This window comes from Bos indicus x Bos taurus, chromosome 3 (genome assembly GCF_003369695.1).
Source record: "Bos indicus x Bos taurus breed Angus x Brahman F1 hybrid chromosome 3, Bos_hybrid_MaternalHap_v2.0, whole genome shotgun sequence".
NCBI classification, from domain to species: Eukaryota; Metazoa; Chordata; class Mammalia; order Artiodactyla; family Bovidae; genus Bos; species Bos indicus x Bos taurus.
This window is the reverse complement of record NC_040078.1, coordinates 21,885,344-21,907,109: the sequence shown is the minus strand read 5'-3', so window position 1 is coordinate 21,907,109 and position 21,766 is coordinate 21,885,344. Positions and strand designations below refer to the sequence as shown.

The 21,766-nt window shown below is 42.5% G+C and overlaps 1 protein-coding gene across 7 annotated transcripts in view; it reads left to right on the top strand.

Moving 5' to 3' along the window:
• The window catches only part of BCL9 (BCL9, transcription coactivator), a 95,145-nt gene that overhangs the window by 55,870 nt on the left and 17,509 nt on the right, over positions 1 to 21,766 (top strand). For 3 of the 7 annotated variants that reach the window (XM_027535394.1, XM_027535397.1, XM_027535378.1), the window contains exons 2-3: positions 18,212 to 18,323; positions 20,206 to 20,297. The gene's annotated coding sequence lies outside the window, so the exon portion shown is untranslated. Of the gene's footprint in view, positions 1 to 14,338; positions 14,428 to 18,115; positions 18,177 to 18,211; positions 18,324 to 20,176; positions 20,298 to 21,766 lie in introns of those variants that run through there. The other 4 variants (XM_027535380.1, XM_027535384.1, XM_027535388.1 and 1 more) reach the window with 4 other exon arrangements.

Below are 21,766 nucleotides of genomic sequence, written 5' to 3'. Positions count from 1 at the left end.
TGACTAACACTTTCACTTTTCTCTTCTTTCACTTAGCAAGTGATTTTGAGGTGCATCCATGTTATCGTGTGTATCAGTACTTGGTTTTTTTATTGTTGAATATATTCTACAGTATTGTTTTGTGTGTGCATACGTGCTAAGTCACTTTAGTCATGTCTGACTCTTTTCAACTCTATGGACTGTAGCCTGCCAGGCTTCTGTGGGATTCTCCAGGCAAGAATACTGGAGTGGATTGCCATGCCCTCCTCACACCACATTTTATTTATCCGTTCATCAGGTGATGGACATTTGGACTGTTTTCACCTTTTGGCTATTGAGATAATGTTGCAGTAGACCATTCACATACAAGTCTTTGTGGACATGCAGGAGTGGAATTGCTGGGTTGTTTGGTAAACTTATGTTTAACTTTTTAAGAAACTACAGAACTGTTTTCAAAGGTGGCTGCGCCATTTTACCATCCCACCAGCAGTGTATGAGAATTACAGCATCTCTCCATTCACACAACACTTGTTATTGCCTAACTTTTCAAAACTGTATTCCTAGTTGGTACGTAGTGTTATTTCACTGTGGGCCAGTGCCATTTTCAAACCACTCCTATTTCTGACCACAGTGTCCCTCTTTTCACAGATTTTATGGCTAGAAGCCAAACTTATGCTGTTTTTCCTTCCTCTTGTATTTTCATGCTGCAGAAGTGAGCTAGCATAATCTTCCTCAGATAGCCCCTGGCCTGGCCACCTTTTCCTTTCCCCTCACACTATCCTACCTGGCTCTGCATCATCTCACATTTACCACACATTAGTCTTCCAGCTGCTCTCCTTACTGGTTGTAGCTCTCTCTTCAAATTGTCCTTCCTGTAGCTGCGGATTCATTGTTAGTCTCATAACATGAAAAGGATATTTCTATTTTGTGGATGTGGAATTGGGGGATCTGTGCTTTGGTCCAGGAATCACACTCGTTATCTCATGACCTTGAATTAGTTCTGTAACTTATCTGAGCCCAGTCTCCTTCATTAAGTTACTTAACCTCTCTTGACACCAGTTAGGAGAGTACCCATTTCCTCATGGGCAAGGTAAGGATAATAATAGAGCCTATCTTACTGAACCATCCATGTAGTCCATTTAAAGACCTTAGCACAGTGCCAGGTGTATGGGGAACACTCAGTCAGTGATGACTAAGACTATTATTTTAATGATAACTATAACTACTATTATTATTCACTGAGTTTGAGTAAACTCCGGGAGTTGGTGATGGACAGGGAGGCCTGGCGTGCTGCGATTCATGGGTCACAAAGAGTCAGACACGACTGAGCGACTGAACTAAACTGAACTGAACTGATGATGGAGGTATCGTCTGAACCTTATCACGTGGTTATTGTAAGAGTTGGCTGTTGCTATGAATATGAAAATGCTTTGAAAGACACGATGTAAATTGCAGTGGTGTTATTTTTTACACAATTTTTCCCTTGCTCAGAAGAGAGATTGTGTAGGTTAGTCGCAAGGGCACAGGTGTTGCCACCAGCCTAGCATTCAAATCTGGAATGTGCTGTTAAAGTATTGTGAGGCTTGAGCAGTCATTTAACCTCTGCATTTGGGTTTTCTTGTCTATAAAATGGGTGTAATTATAAATCACATTCAGGATGATGCTGTAAGGAAGGTGCCTGTTCCATAAGCAGTGTTCCGTACACTGTGACTTTTTTTTTATTAATAAAGATTTATACTGCTGGTTATTTGGGTATATAAACACATATATACATCAGTGGTAAAGAATTCGCCTGCCAGTGCAGAAGACTCCGGTTAGATCCCTGAATCAGGAAGATCCCCTGGAGAAGGAAATGACAACCTACGTCAGCATTCTTGCTTGGGAAATCCCATGGACAGAGAAGCCTGGCGGGCTACAGTCCTTAGAGTCACAAAAGAGTCAGACACGACTTAGCAAATAAACAACAATGGCGACATGCATACTTTGGTTCTGTTTTGATAAATACAGACATCGAATGCAGTATTTGTTAGTATTTTCAGATACACATATTTTTGTTAAATGGCTACTAGTAAATAACAATATAAAATTATTCATCAAAAAGTTGTAAATTTTTAAGCATGTTAGCTTTTTCTACAGTACTGTTTTATTTAGAATGAACAATCTTTTAGTTGAAAGTTACTAATAGAATAAACCATGAAGAAAGCGTAAGCATGTTATTTTTTAATACTAAGGTTTTCGTTACTCTTTTTATTAAAGTATAATTGCTGTATAATATTTCATAAGTTACAGGTATACAACATAGTGATTCATAATTGTTAAGGTTACATATATTCCATTTCTGGAGAAGGCAATGGCAACCCACTCCAGGATTCTTGCCTGGAGAATTCTGTGGCAGACCATGAGCTCGCAAGAGTTGGACACGACTGAGGGACTAACAGTTTCTTTTTCTATACTCCATTTATAATTATTATATAATATTGGCTACATTCCCCATGTTGTACAATATATCCTTGTAGCTTATTTTATCTGGCTTTTTAAAAAACTCACTGTGTATCCCTCTTGTATGCTTTCTCTAAATTATATTTTGTGTAATGAACTCCCAACTTATTTAACCAATCATATGCCCCATTGCTTCCTAACATCCATGCTGAAGAGAGGCTGTAGTGTGGGCTGGTTAAGAGCTTTCACCTCAGGCTGACTTGGGTTTTAAACTCAGCTCCCACTTAGCTGCATGATTTAGGACAGTCACTTACTCCTTGAAGCATCTGGCGCCTCAACTGTAAAATGAGAATAGCAGTTCGTATCTCATGAGGTTATTATGTGTATTACATGAGACAGTATAAATGTAGTGTTTAGAATAGTGCCTGGCACATGCAAATACTAAATACTCAATAAATGACAGCTGTCATCATGGTTGTTGGTGATGACCTTTCCTGTTAGCATTTTCTACCTACACAAGTGCTGTTCTCCTTTCAGTCCATGGCTTGCTCCTGTCTCTCTTCCCCTGAAGTCATCAACCCCTCTTGGAACTGCCCAAAACCTACTTCAAGGCCCAGTTCAATCTGATCCTTCAGATTATTGCTTGCTACTCCAAACTCTACTCATTGCTTTTTTTTTCCTTTCCTATGAAAGAGTTTTGTGTCATATCTGTTATACAATTTAGGAATTAGTTGTTATTAATTTTTATGCTTCCTCATTTGGACTATAAGGTGCCTGAGAGGGACTATTTCTTCAGCCGCTAATGAGATTCTCGCTCTCAGTAATTTGGCATTAAGACAGATAGTAGGTGTTTTATTAGTTTTTGATAACTCAGAAAGCAAACAAGTAAAAGTCATTATTAAAATTTAAATCCAGGGGTTTCTTGATCACCTGTATGGTCTCCTTCATTAATATAAATCAAGATTTATCCTGAGAAAAATTATTTATTCTAAAACACAGCACAGAGAGGAGAAAGGCGTGGTGATTGAAGAGTTCCAAAGTTAAGATCAGCACTGTTTGTTAAGTTAGTGTCTTTACTGACACGAATGACCTTATTTTTGCTTTCCTCATCACTTCTTGGCCTCTCTCTGCTGTCTCACCTCTTTTTCCAATCCCAGAGGACCTGCTGTCCTCGGGAAGCCCTCTGAGTATCTCCTTCTAGCTTGAGTTTCTGAGGAAAAAGTTTCTCCAAGTTTCAGAATTAACCTTTTCTGTGTTCTCCATATTTCCTCAGTATAGTTGGCAGTTAAGAAGGATAGAGGTCTGGCCAGATAAAATTTTAAAGTGACAAAGGGCCGACCCCTTATTATGTTCCTTCCCAAGATACTGGGAAAGTGACATCTCAAATCCAAAGGTATGAATGTCTAATGACAGCATTTAAAGGAGTGTATTAGGAGAGTTGAAGAGATACCAGCGAGTGAGAAGTGATGTGACAATAAGTGAAGTATTGAGGAGATGGCCTTTTCAGTGCTCCTAAAATCTCTCTTAAGGCCAACCCCATTGTGGATAATCCAGAGATGCACAAATGTAATAATAATAACCAAGGTTTATTGGGTACCTACAGTGTGCCAGGCACTCTTCCTACATGTCTATATGTAGTCATTCATTTGTTCCATACACTATCATTACTCCATTTTATGGAAGAAAAAACTCAACCCTAGAGAAGTTAAGTAATTTTTCTAAAGTCACACAGCCCTCTAATGGAAAGCTGGGATTCAAGCCAGACAGTCTGACTGAGAGGCTCTCCACCGAGAAATGCTTTTTTGATTCATGATTCTCCCCTTGTAAACAGCCTGGAAAGAGGCAACTTCATGATAAAAACCTAGATATCACCACCATCATCATAATCATCGCCATCATCACAGCAAACAAGGTCCTATATCACTGTGTACAGGGCACAGCACAGAATGCTCAGAGGACAAAGAGGTATCCAGCCCCACCGCGTGTCTGAACTTGACCCCTTAACCCTTCAGATTGCTTCAAATGCCTCCACTACCACACAGCAGTTTCTGCTCACCTCACCCGACTCCCAAGAATGTACCTCCTCTTGACTGCCACTTTTTGCTTCTGCTCTGCCACTTATTTATTACTTTCTCTCTTGTATTGCGGTTATTTATATACATTCTCATACAGCCAAGCCTTTGCTCATTGCTGAGTCTTGCCTGGTTGCTGCTACACATTTTTTAAGATTCTGCTCAGGTCTTATTGTGTCCCCTGACTCTGCTGTCTGACTTAGATACCCCTCCTCTGTGTGCCCCAAATGCCTGGTATGTATCCATATCATAGCATTTACTATGTGCTGTGCTGTGCTTAGTCACTCAGTCATGTCCAATTCTTTGAGACCCCATAGACTGTAGCCCACCAGGCTCCTCTGTCCATGGTGATTCTCCAGGCCAGAATACTGAAGTGGGTTGCCATGGCCGGCTCCAGAGGATCTTCCCAACCCAGGGATTGAACCAGTATTTACTATACTTGATTATAAATGTTTGCTAATCAGTATCCCTAACTGGATAGATCCCAGATTCTAATGTCAAGGAACATGGCCTCTTCTTATTTGAATCTTTGGTACTTTGCAAAGTACCTGGTAAATTAAGAATTTTCTTTCCCCCTCAACCACCCCCGATGAATGAATCTTCCGTATAAGTCTGATTATACTTGGAAGACAAAATCGTGTACCCGATTCATTTTTTGTTCCCCTCAAGATGCCCTGCATCTAGTAGATGCTCAATAAATGTAGCAATAGCTAAATGACTTCGAAACACAAAGAGGTGTCAGATTCTGCTCTCAGGATATAGGGAAGGACTGGCAACTACAACAAAAGGTAGATGATATTATTATTGGGCTTCCCTGGTGGCTCAGCAGTAAAAAAATCCTCCTGCAATGCAGGAGCTGCAGGAGACACAAGTTCGATCCCTGGGTCTGGATGATTCCCTGGAGGAGGGAATGACAACCCCCTCCAGTATTCTTGCCTGGAGAATTCCATAGACAGAGGAGCCTGGTGGGCTACAGTCCATAGGGTCGCAAAGAGTTGGACAGGACTGAAGTGACTTTGCACACATGTACACACACTATTAATATTATACATTTGCATATCTAAGTTGTGTTCTAAAACAAGTGATATAAACACCTACTACTGAACTTAATGATAAAGAAAATAATGTTTTTTTTCTATGAAGTTTGAAGTTATTTGGCCAGTAAAATGCAGTCTAATATTCAAATCCAGGTCCTGGTAACTCTAAAGCCACTGTTTTTCCTGCTATACTATATTGTGGGGATGTTGGGATAGTTGGTTCCAGAAGAACAAGTAGGGCTAAAATAATTAGAGAGGAATTAGCCCTGCACAAATGATTAGATGCACACACATGTATGTACATGTATGTATACACACACAGGTCTTTCGGAAAGATCTATTTAGGAAGAACGCGGAGAATTGATTGAGAGGAGAAGCTGGAGGCAGGAATGTCTATTTAGAAACTATTACAACAGTCCCAACTTGAGAACAGAAAACAAGAAATTGATTTAAGGAGGAATTTGTGGACACTGATGATTGAGTAAAATATATAGCGGCTGGAAATTTTGAGTCAGGATTACTCCAAAGTTTCGAGCCTAAGTGAGAGACAGTGCATAATTCTGAAAGATTGTGAGTTTGTTTTTTGATGTATTAAATTGACTCCTAGATGGGTAAGCTGAGTGAATAGAAATGCAGGATTTAAGCTCAAGAGAGGCCTGTGTTAAACCTGCAGATGTGTTGATCAACTGCAAAGAGGTGATAGCTAAAGTTAAGAGAGAGAGAGAGAGAAATCCTAGGGAGGAGTGGAGAAAGAAAAGATCAAAGAACCAAGGAGTTTAAGGAACATTCAAGAAATGTTCAGGTCAAGGAAGTATTTAAGTCAATAAAGTAGACAGACCTCTAGGTATCTATTAGAAGGAAATGAAATCACGATCTTGAAGTGATATCTGCACCCCCATGCTGACAGCAGCACTGTTTACAATAGCCAAATAATAGATGAATGGATAAAGAAGGTATGTTATATGTATATACAATGAAATATTACTCAACCATAGAAAAGAAGTTATGCCATTTGCCATTACTTGGATGAAACTTGAAGGCATTATCCTGAGTGAAGTAAGTCAGACAGAGAAAGACAAATACTGTGTGATCTCACTTGTATGTGAAATCAAAAAACCCCAGACTCACAAAAACAGAGAACAGATTGGTGATTACCAGAGGCAGAGGGTAGAGGGTTGGGGGAAAGGTATGAAGGTATTCAAAAGGTGGCTCAAAGGTAAAGAATCTGCCTGCCAATGCAGGAGATGCAGGAGAAGTGGGTTCAACCCCTGGGTCCAGAAGATCCCTTTGAGTAGGGAATGGCAGCCCACTCCAGTATTCTGGCCTAGAAAATTCCATGGACAGAGGAGCTTGGCAGGTCAGATGGGACTGAGCACACACACAAACACACATGCAGTCAAAAGGTACAAACTTCCGGTTATAAGATAAATAGGATGTGGGGGTGTAATGTACAGCATGGTGACTATAACCAACAATACTGTAGTGTATATTTGAAAGTTGCTAGGAGAGTAGGTCTTAAAAGTTCTCATCACACATACACAAATCGTGACTACGTGAGATGATGGATGTTAACTAAAGTCAAGGTGGTAATTATTTCACAATATATACATATATTCAATCACTATATGTATACCTTAAACTTACACAATGTTATATGTCAATTATATCTCAATAAAATTGAGGGATGGGGACTAGACGAAACAAGAATATCTTTGTATCTTGGAGCTCAAACCGTAAGAGAGTAAGGAAAGGATATTCATTGGATGGATTTGGTGATTAGGTTTGGCCATATTGGAGAAAGGATTTTGGTTAGATGGTTGGGTTAATTACAGAGGAAGAAAAGGAATTGTGATGGGAGAGAATGTAGGTTACCCTATAGATAAACTGGGAATGAAACGAAAGGGGGGAAAAGAGTATTTGTGTAAGAAAGATTTTACTAAAGATTCTAAAGAGTAAGTAAATGGAAGACAGACAGATAACTGAGCAAAACCCTTCCAAGTTGAGATGAGATGACATGGTTGGTCTTGCAGTGTAGGAGAAGTAGGAGACAAAGTTTGGAATAACTGCTGTAGGAAATGATATAGGAGGCAATGAGGATGCATAAAAGGATTGCCAAGTAAAACCCAATAAAGTTCGATTAAAGTTTCATCACTTGAAATTTGATTGAGATCCATATTTTTTTTTGGTTTCATGGGTTTTTTTTTCTAGTAATGTCTGCCAGCCCAGGAGTGAAAACAAATGTGGGTACATCTCAGCCATAGGAATTTCAATTGCTGGAATGGTAGGTGGTCAAGGATTCCAAAAGGCAGTGTGGCTAGTAAGAGCAACCTGGACTCAAACCATGGAAGTGAGGTCAAAGCTGCAGTAGTTGGGTTCCAACTCCAGAAAAGCTGGGAAGAGACTGACTGTGGGAAATGGGAAGATTTTAGTAGTGAAGGCAGAACCCAGGAAAAATAAAATAGGTATATCCAATGGGCAAAATTCCTGGAGAAAGGTCTAGCAGAAGAAAATGAAATTAAATAGTAGAAATACTTGCAGAGAATTATTCTTGGGAAAGAGGTTAAGAATATATGAAATAGTAAATTAGTGGAAACTGAGTAAGAAAGGAGACATGAGACTGTAAGGACAGATGTGAAGAACTGGCCTGAAGACCAAGAGATCTAGGGGAGAAATGGTTAGAGCATGTGGAACATATAGGTTGTTTCTCATTGAGCCATGATGGACTATGGCTAAACTGGAAAGCTGGGGAAGGGGAATTGGCATTTCTATATCGATCAATTCAGTTCAGTTCAGTCGCTCAGTTGTGTCCGACTCTTTGCCACCCCATGAATCGCAGCACGCCAGGCCTTCCTGTCTATCACCAACTCCCAGAGCTCACCCAAACATATGTCCATCGAGTCAGTGATACCATCCAGCCATCTCATTCTCTGTTGTCCCTTTCTCCTCCTGCCCCCAATCCCTCCCAGCATCAGAATCTTTTCCAATGAGTCAACTCTTCGCATGAGGTGGCCAAAGTACTGGGAGTTTCAGCTTTAACATCAGTCCTTCCAAAGAACACCCAGGACTGATCTCTTTTAGGATGGACTGCTTGGACCTCCTTGCAGCCCAAGGGACTCTCAAGAGTCTTCTCCAACACCACAGTTCAAAAGCATCAATTCTTCGGCACTCAGCTTTCTTCACAGTCCAACTCTCACATCCATACATGACCACTGGAAAAACCATAGCCTTGACTAGACAGACCTTTGTTGGCAAAGTAATGTCTCTGCTTTTGAATATGCTATCTAGGTTGGTCATAACTTTCCTTCCAAGGAGTAAGCATCTTTTAATTTCATGGCTGCAATCACCATCTGCAGTGATTTTTGAGCCCCCAAAAATAAAGTCTGACACTGTTTCCACTGTTTCCCCATCTATTTCCCATGAAGTGATGAGACCAGATACCATGATCTTCGTTTTCTGAATGTTGAGCTTTAAGCCAACTTTTTCACTCTCCTCTTTCACTTTCATCAAGAGGCTTTTTAGTTCCTCTTCACTTTCTGCCATAAGGGTGGTGTCATCTGCATATCTGAGGTTATTGATATTTCCCCTGGCAATCTTGATTCCTATGGTCCACTGGAGAAGGGAATGGCAAACCACTTCAGTATTCTTGCCTTGAGAGCCCCATGAACAGTATGAAAAGGCAAAATGATAGGATACTGAAAGAGGAGCTCCCCAGGTTGGTAGATGCCCAATATGCTACTGGAGATCAGTGGAGAAATAACTCCAGAAAGAATGAAGGGATGGAGCCAAAGCAAAAACAATACCCAGTTGTGGATGTGACTGGTGATAGAAGCAAGGTCCGAGGCTGTAAAGAGCAATATTGCATAGGAACCTGGAATGTTAGGTCCATGAATCAAGGCAAATTGGAAGTGGTCAAACAGGAGATGGCAAGAGTGAACGTTGACATTCTAGGAATCAGCGAACTAAAATGGACTAGAATGGGTGAATATAACTCAGATGACCATTATATCTACTAATGTGGGCAGGAATCCCTTAGAAGAAATGGAGTAGCCATCATGGTCAACAAAAGAGTCTGAAATGCAGTACTTGGATGCAATCTCATAAACAACAGAATGATCTCTGTTTGTTTCCAAGGCAAACCATTCAATATCACGGTAATCGATCAATTAGGGCTTAAGAATTTGCAGACTGGGTGTTACAAAGTTTGGCTTCTAGAAGGCAGGCAATGGAGTGAGTGTGGTACCTTCTAAAGGGAAATGAGTGTCACATGACAGATCTGTCAGAGCTTTTACAGATAGAGTGCCTCTGATGCCCGGGTTGTGGAAAGCAGATATGTGGGGACATAGAACAAGACCCAAGCTCACATCAGAGTGCCAATGGCCCCAGGTGGAGTGGCAGGAAGAAAGGAGATGGGAATTTTGATTTCTTCCTTACAAAAAGGACAATTAGCCCTCAATAGACCTGGCAGGGATGAAGTTCTGGAACTTCTCATTGGCTTAAATGGATTGGTGAAATCTGCTTCATGGGCAGCCTAAAGAAGAAATCCCTTCCTGACTATTTTACTACAGCATTGGGTAGTACCTATGAAAGTCAAGATGCTGGTCCATTCTAACCCCTCATTTTCAGTCATAAATGACCATCTTGGTAGTATTCCTCTGTCCATGGGATTCTCCAGACAAGAATACTGGAGTGGGTTGCCATACCCTCCTCCAGGGGATCTTCCCTACCCAGGGATCAAACCCGCAGCTCTTGCATCACAGGTGGATTCTGCTAAGCTACTGGGGAAGCCCAGATAAATTGGTAAGAAACAGTTTAAGAAGCAGGAAATCACGAACAAACTAAGGACTTTGACCAAGGACAAGAATTTGTTAGGGCCTCTTATAACCCTTGCTGTCCTGGGTGGCTCAGTGGTAAAGAATCTGCTTGCAATCCAGGAGACTCAGATTCGATCCCTGGATTGGGAAGACCTCCTGGAGAAGGAAATGGCAGCCCACTTCAGTATTCTTGCCTGGGAAATCCCATGGATAGAGGAACCTGGTGGGCTGCAGTCCATGGGGTCACAAAAGAGTCGGACATGACTTCTGAACTAAATAGCAAGATGCTTGTTAACCCTACCACCAGCTGACTGAGTGGGTTCAGCCTTTCCAAGTCTTGATTTTATTATCTAATATTCTCTCCTACAATAGTAAATATTGTTAGGAGTGAATAATCCTCGGAGGTTAGAACAGTGCTGTAGAGTGTTGGACTTAAATTCTAGTCCCTAAAAATGGGCATAATTTTGGCAAGTCATGAAACTTCTATGTCTCAGAATTCTCATCTGTAAAATAGGATGTGGTTCTTTCCAACCCAGAAATTTAGATATATGTTTATCAAAAGCTGAGAGAACAAAAGCATTTCGAAGGTGGAGCTTACAAGTGAAAAAGACTAGTGACACACAAATAACAGGTGCGGTGATTAGTTGAAGAACTAAGCCAGACATACCATCCATGTTTGTATCACAGTGAGTGCTTATCATCATTAGGAGAAGCATATTTCAGAAAGTAAAAAATCAAACCCAGATCTCTTTAGTGTTGAAAGCTTTTATTTTTAACAATATTAAAAATAATATTGTTTATTACCGTTTGGATTAAAAAAATGATTTATCTTAGAATTTCTACAGTAAGAGAAATAGTTTGAAGCTTTTACTTAAAGGATGCTTCTCACAACGACTTCATCATTATCAATTAGTATTTATGTATAAACAGTATGCTAGATCCCTATCCAGTAAAATAGATAGAAAACTTTCTCAAGTGAGATGCAGATGCATGGAAGTTAGAAAATTCAGAGAAAAAAAACTAATAAAAATAGATAAACTACTTCATTACAGTAAATAATATTTTAAATGCATTTCTATCCCATGTGCAATGTAGCTAAATTACCATTACTATGGAGTCTCTAACCTTTGAATTTCATGACTTTCAGCTTGCTTAAATTCTCAGTATTATTGCTCTTTTAGCCTGGTGTTGCACATTTAATATTCATTTGCTTTTTCTTCTGGTTCAGTAAATAATTCCAAACTTTGACATATATAGTTAAGTGAGGGTGTAAGGCCTTGTAAAATGGTTAAGACTTCTTATAATGAGCTTTTTTTTTACCTTTCTGGGCAGAGGTGATCTGGTCTGGAACACCCTAGCCCAGAGTTTATTTTAGTAGTGGTTTTCTCTTACAGATAAGTCTGTGAATCCCTTCTTTCCATCTACATTAGTAATTGTAAATGCCTCTTGCATATTTCTGGATTTAATTATCTTTTCATATGTCCAGACCTGACTTTCCTCGTACCATTTTTTTTTTTTACAGAGGTCCTTATTATGTTTCATCAAATATTCTATCACCAAAACTTGACAAAAAGCATTGTAATATTTTTCCATTAGGAATCCTTCAATTGATCTTAAATTTATATTTATACCTGCTTTTGCCTTTTTTCTTTCGACATGCAATGCGGAAGACCTGGGTTCAATCCCTTGGTTGGGAAGATCCCCTGGAGAAGGTCATGGCAACCCACTCCAGTATTCTTGCTGGAGAATCCTCGTGGACAGAAGAGCCTGGGGGGCTACAGTCCATGGGGTCACAAAGAGTCAGACTCGACTGAGTGACTAAGCACAGCACAGCATGCTCAGTCATAACATAAGACAAGAGAAAACGTCTGCTATGAAAAAAACAGTTTTTCATAGAATCTAAGCTGGGGAGCCATGGTATAGAAACTTGCATGACCAGCCCAGAGTTTTAAATTGTTTCCAAAGTTTTATCATTCAGGGCTCTCCTGTATCGTCCTTTATGGGCTTCTCTGGTGGCTCAAAGGTAAAGAACCCGCCTGCCAACACAGGAGACGAGGGTTCAGTCCCTGGGTAGGGAAGATCCCCTGGAGAAGAAAATAGCAACCCACTCCAGTATTCTTGCCTGGGAAATCCCATGGATTGAGGAGCCTGGCCGGCTACAGTCCATGGGATCACAAAGTGTCAGACAAGACTGAGGATGTACCGTCCTTTACCACCAGCACCATTTGTTAAAAGATTGCCACAAGGAACGTTTCCTATTTTCTAGACAGGGAAACTAACATTTCTTAGAAATAAGTACCTGGTTAAAACTTGGTGATGGAGGCAAATACAGAAGAAAATTTTATCTGCTTCTCTTGGCCATGTTGCCTCCGTCTATCTTCAGGGAGAATACGAAGTACAGTGTAACATAGGCGGTCTTCATTTAACTGATTGAGAAAAGCTGTGGGGCCAGTGCACATAGTTACAGAAACATCTTAGATCAAGACTCTACAAAGCACAAACACAGAGATTTAAACAGTGTGTTCTGGGGAGGGCTGTGGAGCAGACAGGTCTGTAATAGCAGCTGGGCACAGCAGCAACAAGGGCCACAAAGATAAAACAGGAGTAGTCAGAATCTGAGCTTTATTCAGCAACATGCGCTCACCATGATGCCGTCATTTTTCCTTCTGAGCAAAGTGCAATCTAATGGGTTACCCTCTCACTTCACAGGGGGCAGTGCCGGAATGCCTGGGGTTTGAGCTCTCCAAAGCACAGGCCTTCCAAAAACCAGGGAAGTGATTAAAAAAGCGGTTATGAGGCGATTCTAGGATCTGGGCAGAGGTTCTCTATAGGCACTAGATAGCGGTGCGTGAGTGGGGCTGGGGCGGGCTCCGTAAGGAAGAAGAGACCCTGCTACCCAACGTGTCTGCTGGACATGGCTAGAACGTGCCTCGGAGAAGGTGGAGGAGAGTGCAACCCCGAAAGGGGCCTGCACTCTTGGGAGGGGAGAAAGCCGGCAACAGCAAAGGCAGTGCAGAGACAGAGGGGTGAAGACCAGGGACGGGAGAGGGGATGGGTTAGGGTGGAACCGCATCCTGGAGGTAGGCAGGGGTCTCCTCGAAGACTGAGGACTAGGCCGGGACCAGGACAGCAGGGAAGTGTGAGGGAAGAACCCCTTCCTTTGGCAGCTCCCAATTCTTTTCTGTCAAAGATGGCCAAATTCCACATTGCCCTTCCCCCCTCCGCGCCTTTTCCACCGTGTTGCTCCCCGGTGCTGCAGGAGGCGGTGGGGAGGTCCGGTGAATGTGAACGTGAAAATAAAGGTGTAAGAAGAGTCCCTCCCTGGCCGCACCTCCCACCCCGCCGGCCCTTTGGGAGGTTCTTTTAGTTGAGAAGAGGGGGGCTCTGCCGCTTTAAGGTGGGGAGTAGGCGTCACCTCTGGCCGGGTGACGAACTGGGGAGGGGACCTGGAGGGCGTGTCCATGCAAAGCAGGAGGTGGTGCTGACGGTGGGCGGTTCCATAGTAAAATATTGGAGGGAGGGGCGGGGTCGAGGAGGCGAGGCTACTTGGTGGGCGGGGCTCGGGGGCGGTGCCTCTCCGGGAAGGCTGGGGAGGGGGAGGACGAAGCGGCCGGGTTGGTACCATTTACGCGCGTTCGGGAGGGGGACAAGTGACATTCCCTTGGAGGGGGGCGGGCCCTTCCCGGCGGCTGGGCCCTGCGCTGAGGTGGGGAGGGGCAGTTCCCTCTTCCCCCGCCGGGCGGGACGTCGGAGCAGCGGGGGAGGGGGCACTGTTCCGCTCGCGTCCGAGGCGGGGCCGGCGGTACCTTTCGTGGCGCGGTGCGGCTGGGGGAGGGCCGAGGGGAGGGGGAAGGGGCGGTACTGGGAGGGGGGTGCCGGAAAGGGGGAGGCGCCGGCGGACAATGGAGCCTATGTGTGCCTGCGGGAGTGGGCCGGCGCCGCCGCCGCCGCTGCCGCCGCCGGGGGGAGACGCTGCGCCGCCGCTGCCGCTGGCCCCGGCCCCGGCCCCCCGGGGCTGAAAGCCGCCCCGGACCGAAGCCCCCTCCCCTACACCGCTCCTCCTGTCCCCTCCCCCACTCCTGCCTCGGGGTAAGTGGCACCTCAGGGGGAGGGGGAGGGGAAGGACCCGAGCCGGGGGTAGGGGGGGTCGGGTCCGCGTCCGCGTGTTTTGAGCGGGTTTGAGGGCAAGGATAGCCAAAGCCGCGGAGGGTTAGGGGCTGGGGTGAGGGGAGAAAAGGGGTGGGGGTGGAGGTTGTGAATTTAAGAGTTAAGTCTAGAGAGACCTGTGGGGGGAGGTTGGGGGGGCATCCTCTGCCCACCAGCGGTGGGGAGAGACTGAGGCGTCTCTCAGCTTTTTAGATGTTGTGTCCCAGGCGGTGCTTGGAGAGACTAAACGAGGACATGGGACAGTCCCAGGGTCCTGGGATGAAGGGACATCGTAGGGACGAGATGGAGAGCTGAATTCGAGTTGAGTTTGGTGGGGTCTGTTAGACCCAGAAGATGGATAGACAGGTAAAGGGGAGTTTGCAGGCCAGTGACTTGTTGGAGGGTGGGGGAACCCGAAGCTAAGAGGAATGTTCCTGTAGTAAAGGGCTCCAGCAGGTGAGTTGGTGATGTCTAGGTCACTGAGTCATTGTGGGGGTCGTGGACACACCAGTGATTTCCAGAATGGAGCTGTAGTCCTTGACCTTTGAAAGTTGCAAAGACTATTAAAGATGTCACTGGTTGGTGTTGGACCAGCCTGGTGAAATGGAGATATTCTATGGAAATAAACAGCAGACTTGGTTATTATGTTCAGAGGGAAGGGCCAGAGGCCTATAATAGTGTTTCTGGGGGCCTTCTGTGAAGGCTCCCAAGCCTGAAGGAGGAGGCCTGAAACCTGTCTTCCAAGGCCCTACCTGCCATAGAGAAGAGTGACTTGGAGCCTAGACTGCAGCCCAGTTGGAGACTGATAAACTTACTAGACAAAGTAGAGAAATGGACGTAACTTTGTGTCAGTAGTGAGAGACTAAGGTGGGGTAGAATTGGTGCAAAGTTAAACTTTCCTTAGGGCAAACATATTCAGATCCCTGGGCAGTAACTATACAGGGAAAATGAATGAGTGGCTATGTAAAGAGTTACGTTTTGATCAGTGGTGTGTAGTGGAGTGTTTGTTAGCATTTAATGTGTTCAAGAACTAACTGTTCATTCTTGGGTCAGAGATTTGGACTCTTGTCCACTGCGCTGGAAGTGATGAATCAGAATTAGCAGGTAGGAAGGATAAGTAGTTGTGAGTAAGGGTTAGGGGGTGCAGATGGGTATTGGTAGGTAAGACCCCTATGTAGGTTAACTTTTCACTCTTCATGGAGATTGTACAACATGATTGTTCTGTTGATTTTGGTTTTTGATTGGATGCTCGTGATTTATAAAAAGGAGTTAATGTTAAGTGTGAAAAACATTACCATCCTAAGTACAGATTTGAGAAGGATCTTGCTAACTGTTGAAAAAGACCCAGTCTATAAAAAACAGAAATGGGTTAATAAATGGAGCAGTTAGTTAGATGGCATAAGGATGCTTTGGAAAGTAAGGATTCCATTAATTGGTGTTTTGGGTAAAGAGGAAATTTAAGGCAAAGTTGACATAGAGATGATCTTTCATAGTTTTAGCATCTAGGATCTGATTGTATTGAATCATTAGGATATTATTTTGTAATAACAGTGTTGAATGTAAGATGATAATAGTTCCTAAACATGTGGTAGATGATAAAGAGGTCATTGAGTAAAAGATGAAGAAACAATTTCCATACTGTTCTCTTCTTATAAGGCAAGTTTTATGTAGTAACTTGGCTGTTGAGCTAAGGATTCCTGACCTGGATTCCTACATGACTAGCGTAAGTGAAAAAGCACTTACGTACATTGGAATTTATTCTATGGGATACTTTTCCCATAGCCTTCAGAAGTGTCTGGTCCTGTGAATCAAAAGAAAATGTTCTCTGGCTTGTGGGGGGTGGGGGAAGTACAGAGGTTTCACAAGCATTGTAATCAACTAAATATTTGATGATGGTGATTTGGTTGAGCCTTGAACTTGGTATCAGAACGCTGGCCTTCCCATTGACTTATATGTGACTTCAAACAAATCTCTCATATTTATTCTCCAGTTTTCCCTTTTATAAAGCGGGGTTACCACTGCCCTCATCACTCATAATGCATTGTGGCACCAAACAAGTTAATGATTATCTGCAAAGTGCCTTGGACACATCTGGGAATGAAAGTTTGTGTAGACCAACTTTTTCCTCACTTCTGAAAAATTGCTATCTCAGGACCAGACCAAATTCAGCTTCTGAAACATGCCTGGTGCTTGATCAGGAAACAAAAAGGAGTACCTCCTACCTATGTATCTGCCTTGTTCTATTGTCTGGGTTTGGGTTTTACGTGAGTTTTGAAAGGTGATACCTCTTCCTCATTTGGTGGTAAGACAGGAATAGTGATGACAGTTGTGGAAATGTAAGCAACAGTCCCCGTGGGAGAGTGGAACTATACATGCTGGGAGTGCTAACCTAAGCTGATGCTGACCCTAAATTTGTGTGACCTTGGACGTGTTGCTTGTCTTCCTGGTGGTTTGCTTACGTGCTAAGTTGCTTCCGTTGTGTTTGACTTTTTGCGACCTCATGGACTGTAGCCCGCCAGGCTCCTCTCTCCATGAGATTCTCCAAGCAGAAATACTGGAGTGGGTTGCCATGCCCTCCTCCAGGGATTGTCCCCACCCAGGGATTGAACCGGTATCTCTTATCTCTCCTGCATTGGCAGGCAGGTTCTTTACCACTAGCACCACCTGGGAAATCTAGTGGTTTAATTTTCTTCATCTATGAAGTACTGCTGGTGGAATGACTTGTCTGTCTGCCTTGGTAACTATGTTGGGGTCTATAGAAACTTTATTTGCTCTGGATCAGAAGTTCTTAATCTTCTGCGCCGCATGTTTTCCTTTGGCAATTTAATGAAGCATAGGACCCCTTCTGAGAATCGTGGGTTTTTTTAATGTATAAAGTATATAAAATTACAAATGACACAGAAACAGTTATCAAAATGTAGAAACAGTTATCAAAATGTTAAAACAGTTGTGATACAATAATTTATATGTTTATAGCTCATTAAATAACAAAATGTAGCTGCAGATACTATAGTTTTGAAGTAGTGATGAGTATAAATAGTATGTTGTGAGATCTGCCATAACGGTAATGTGATATGAAGTGTCTTGTGGTTACTCTTGGTGACATAGTCACAGAATAGCTAATACTACTGTGGGTTGTTACCTGCATTCATTGTTGAAGGTGGTGCTAACTTTTACTTGGAGGTTAGTGAGTATGAAGATCAAAATATTCTCCAGCCAAGTTCACAGCTGCCTCTCCTCCTCTTTCTACAGACTGCTTAGGAGGTCGTGGATCCCTGGATAAGAGCTCCTGCTATAGACCAGCTGATTTTTGAAAGGTCAATTATCTTATGGCCACTCGCCTTATAAGCCTCAATGTCTTCACAATGCTAAGAACAAGGGCATAGAGAAGATATGAAATAAAAGTCTATTTTGCAACCTGTGATAACTGTTCTTGGTTGAGGAGAAAGTTAAAGCCAATGACTAGAATGAGGCTTTTGTGTCTGATGGATTTTGCTTTTCTAGACTTCCCAGTGTTCAGTGGGATAGATGTGGGCTAGAGTGCTCTAGCTACTTGCATTTTGAGTTTTAGTGGTTTTGCCTGCCTTCCCCATTTTTGACCTAATTTTTTTCTTATTATTCTTTCTTCCAGATATTGTTTTGGTCACGGAGCCTTGGGGAATTGTGGTTTTCTTTGCTGTTGGTGTGATGGGGTATGAACTTTTTTCCATTCTTCTCATTCCTGTAGGACTGAATGTGGGACTAGCTGGTGTCACTCCACTTTGACCTAAAAATTCCTTTCTGTTTGGGATCGCTGTGTCCCAATGTTAGAAGAGAGAGCAAGTTGGACATCTTGAAAGGTAAAGAGCCTGGTTGTGAACATGTAACTTCTGTTATTCAGTCAGTGTATTTTCGATTTTGTTTCTGCTTCCATAGGGTCTCTTGTAAGTTAAAACTATATTTGTTCATTATTGTAGCAGATCCCAAGGCAGTGGTCATCAAGTTAAATGCAAGTCATAGCTGTAAGTGCAATTACCTTATACTTTTCTGTGAACAGGGACTTCTGCAGTAACGTATTTCCTAGGAAAGGCAGATGGTGAGAAGTTGAACAAGTATTTATCATGTCATCATTGCTATGTGGGGATGCGAAACAGAAGTAGCAGTACACAAGCCCCCCGCTCATCATACACGGATCAACTAGCATTTATTGAGTTTCTTCTTTTGGGTGCTGAGATGATGACCCTTTCCTCAGGAGGTTCCCTGGCTGTACATAACAAGGATACAGTTCTCAAAGTGTTTTAAAAGTGTCATGACTATAATGCTCTGGGGCCATGGAGGACATTCCTGGGGATGGTTTGGAATCAAAGTTTCACAAAGAAGGGACATTTGTGCTAAAGTTTTACTTTGGGTAGCCATTATTCTAAAGGCTGATAGATGACGTTCATTTTTTATTAGTTACATTTTATCAGAACCCTTGAGCTTGATACAAATTTATTTGCTTGCTTAAAGTTTGTTAGCTTGAAGGACATTAGATGAGTTTTTACCCTTTGAGTATGAAAACATATCTTAGCGTTTTGTTAGGACCAGGGTTTTCTACATAAGACTATAGTATAGTGTTCTTTTCTCCACATATTTGGGAAAGATTGGTTCTTCCTATTGTGTACTTTTCTGAGAAGGAAGCCTTTTAGTAGCTGGTATGCCAGAACTTAAGAATGAGCTCGGAATGGAATCCCAGGGCCTTCTAGTTCCACATTCTAAGTTTGATACTATGCCTTTTATGGCGTAGTGGTCATAGCATAGAAATGAAATTTGTTAAACATGACATACTTGTAATAAACTTGACTTCTTAGAGCAGGAGAGTGGGAAAGGATCATTGGAAAAGTTGAAATTGGAATTGTAGAGGTGATTCTGAGCTAAGTTAGACCAAGTTGTGGATTTATTGACAGTTTCATGGCAACCTTATAGAATCTCCTTTTAAAGATTCCTAAGAAATTTGGCCTTAGGACAGTCTGGAACTTGGTTTTTCCCTGCCATTTCAAAACTATAAATTCTGGGTGAAGAGGGAGGCTCAGCATTATCATTGTAGTTTACAAGGACTAATGTTAGAAATAGTTCTGCCTGCTGAGTTACTTAGTGTTTTACCAATTTACCTAGCTCAACTTGGTATAGCATTTTACACACAGTAGGCTCTCAAGCAAAGGAGATCTTGTGGCCCTGTCGTTCAGTCATATGTTCTCCCAAAAGTGTGTGAAAATAAATTTTCTTGCTGAATGCTTGCCATGTAAAGTTACAGTTGAGAGTAGGGAGGAACTGTGAATGGTATGTGCTTTGTGAATTCAAAAGTGTGTCTGGAATTTTGTCTCTTTCACCTTTACAGTCAGCTCTCAATTCTCTGTACTAATTAGGAATGGGAAGAAGCAAAAATGTGAGGATTTTTTTCCCTACTAAATATTCAGAAAAGTAGACAAATCGATTTTCTTTGCCCTTAATATTTTTCCAGTCTCTGAAAAGAAAATGTACACTTTGGAAGGAGGGAAAGTTACAAGGGGCTTGAGGTATCTGCAGGTTGGATGATATACCCTGAAATAATTGGAAGTTGATGCTGTTTACATGGGAGATGACAACTTCCTCTTAAACTAATACTCTGTAGATAGGAAACTGGGTTTTCAAATAGTAACTAAGTGGCACTGATGATTTTGTTTTCCTTCCTTAGAAACTCTTCTTTCCTTTATCCTCATCCAGGTGAGGGTCACCTCTGAGACAGGGGTTCCTGGACTCCCCAAGCTCCCCACCTCCAGGATGAGCACTGCCTTATCGTGACCCTTGGGGTTTTGGTGAGTAGCCTGATGGATGGATGGGGGCCCTAGAAAGCAGGCCTGGCTTAGGAGATGATCTTGGGGAAAAGCTTCAACTTTTATTCAACAAATACTTTTTGAGCAAATGGCATGTATCTGATACTATAGCAAGTACTAGGAATACAAGGATGAATAAATCAGCCTTGATCCTTTACAGATCCTCCTACCTTCATGGAGCCTAGCATGACAGATGAATGTTAATGCAAATGACCACATAATTATACAACAGGAGAAATGTTTGAAGGAAAAACATAGGATGCTATGAAAAGAATGTAATGGAGCATTTCATCTAGATTAGTGGCTTTACAGTATCCTCTATCTCTGAAGAAGAAACAGTGAAACTGAGATTTTCTTTACTCAGCAAAAATATTCAAACTTGACATGGGAAGGTTAGGGGTGAGGGAGAGAGGTGTCAAGAATGACTCTAAATTTCTGGCATGAGCGGCTGGGTGGATGAAGTTGCCATTTACTAAAATGTAGAAAGCTGAAGGGGAAATACGTTGGGGAGGGAGACTATATAGGGATGAAGAATTCATCTTTGACCTTGTTAGGTTTCAGACTTCTAGTGGGATGCCAAGTTGGCAGTTGTGTATACAGGTCAGCAGAGCAGAAGCTGAGCTGGATGGAAATTCGGGAGTTCTTGGCATGGAAAGAACTTACAGAATGAGAAGAGAATAGGATCTGGGGTAGAGCTGTGAGGAACTTGAAATTGTAGAGATTGGGTAGAGAAGGGGTCAGCAAAGGAAGCAGATGAAGAGTGACTTAAGAGGAAGGAGGAAGACTGGAAAAGTGTGGTATTATAGAAGCCAAGAGAGAGGAGTTTCAAGGAGTGCTCAACTGGCATAGTCTATGAGATGGAGTACGATGAGGTTAGAAAAGCAGTCAGTGGTGACTTTAACAAAAGTCATGGTTTTTGTTATCTGTGGGTAGAAGTTGGTTTAAGATGTTAAAGGGTGAATGGCAGGTAAGGAAATGAAGACTGTGTCTTGTGAACTCTGTAAGGAAACTTGCCAGTTTTGTTTTGCTTTATCATTATTATTTCATCTGGAAGGTGGAATAACATGTCTGAAAGCTGATTGGAAATATCCAGGTGATGCAGGACATAGAAGGGTGGTCATGGAAGAGAGTGAGTACTCAGTCAGCTGAAAGGGATGGGGCTAGACCACCTGTGGTAGCACTAACCTTTGGGGGAAAAGTGGGCTTTTTTTTTTTTTTTTGATTGCAATAATAGAGAAAAAAGAGGGGATAGGCAATGATAAAAAGAGGTTTGAAGATTTGATGGTAAGGAGTCCTGCCTGGTGACTTCTCTTCTCCCTGTTAAGTCCTGGGCAAGGCCATGCGCTGGGAGAGGAAGATGATGGTTGGCAGTGGTGAAGGTCTGAAATGCCATTGGGCAGGACAGGTGAGTGAGCTTGCTAGAGGATGGTAGAAGTCATGGTACTAGTTTA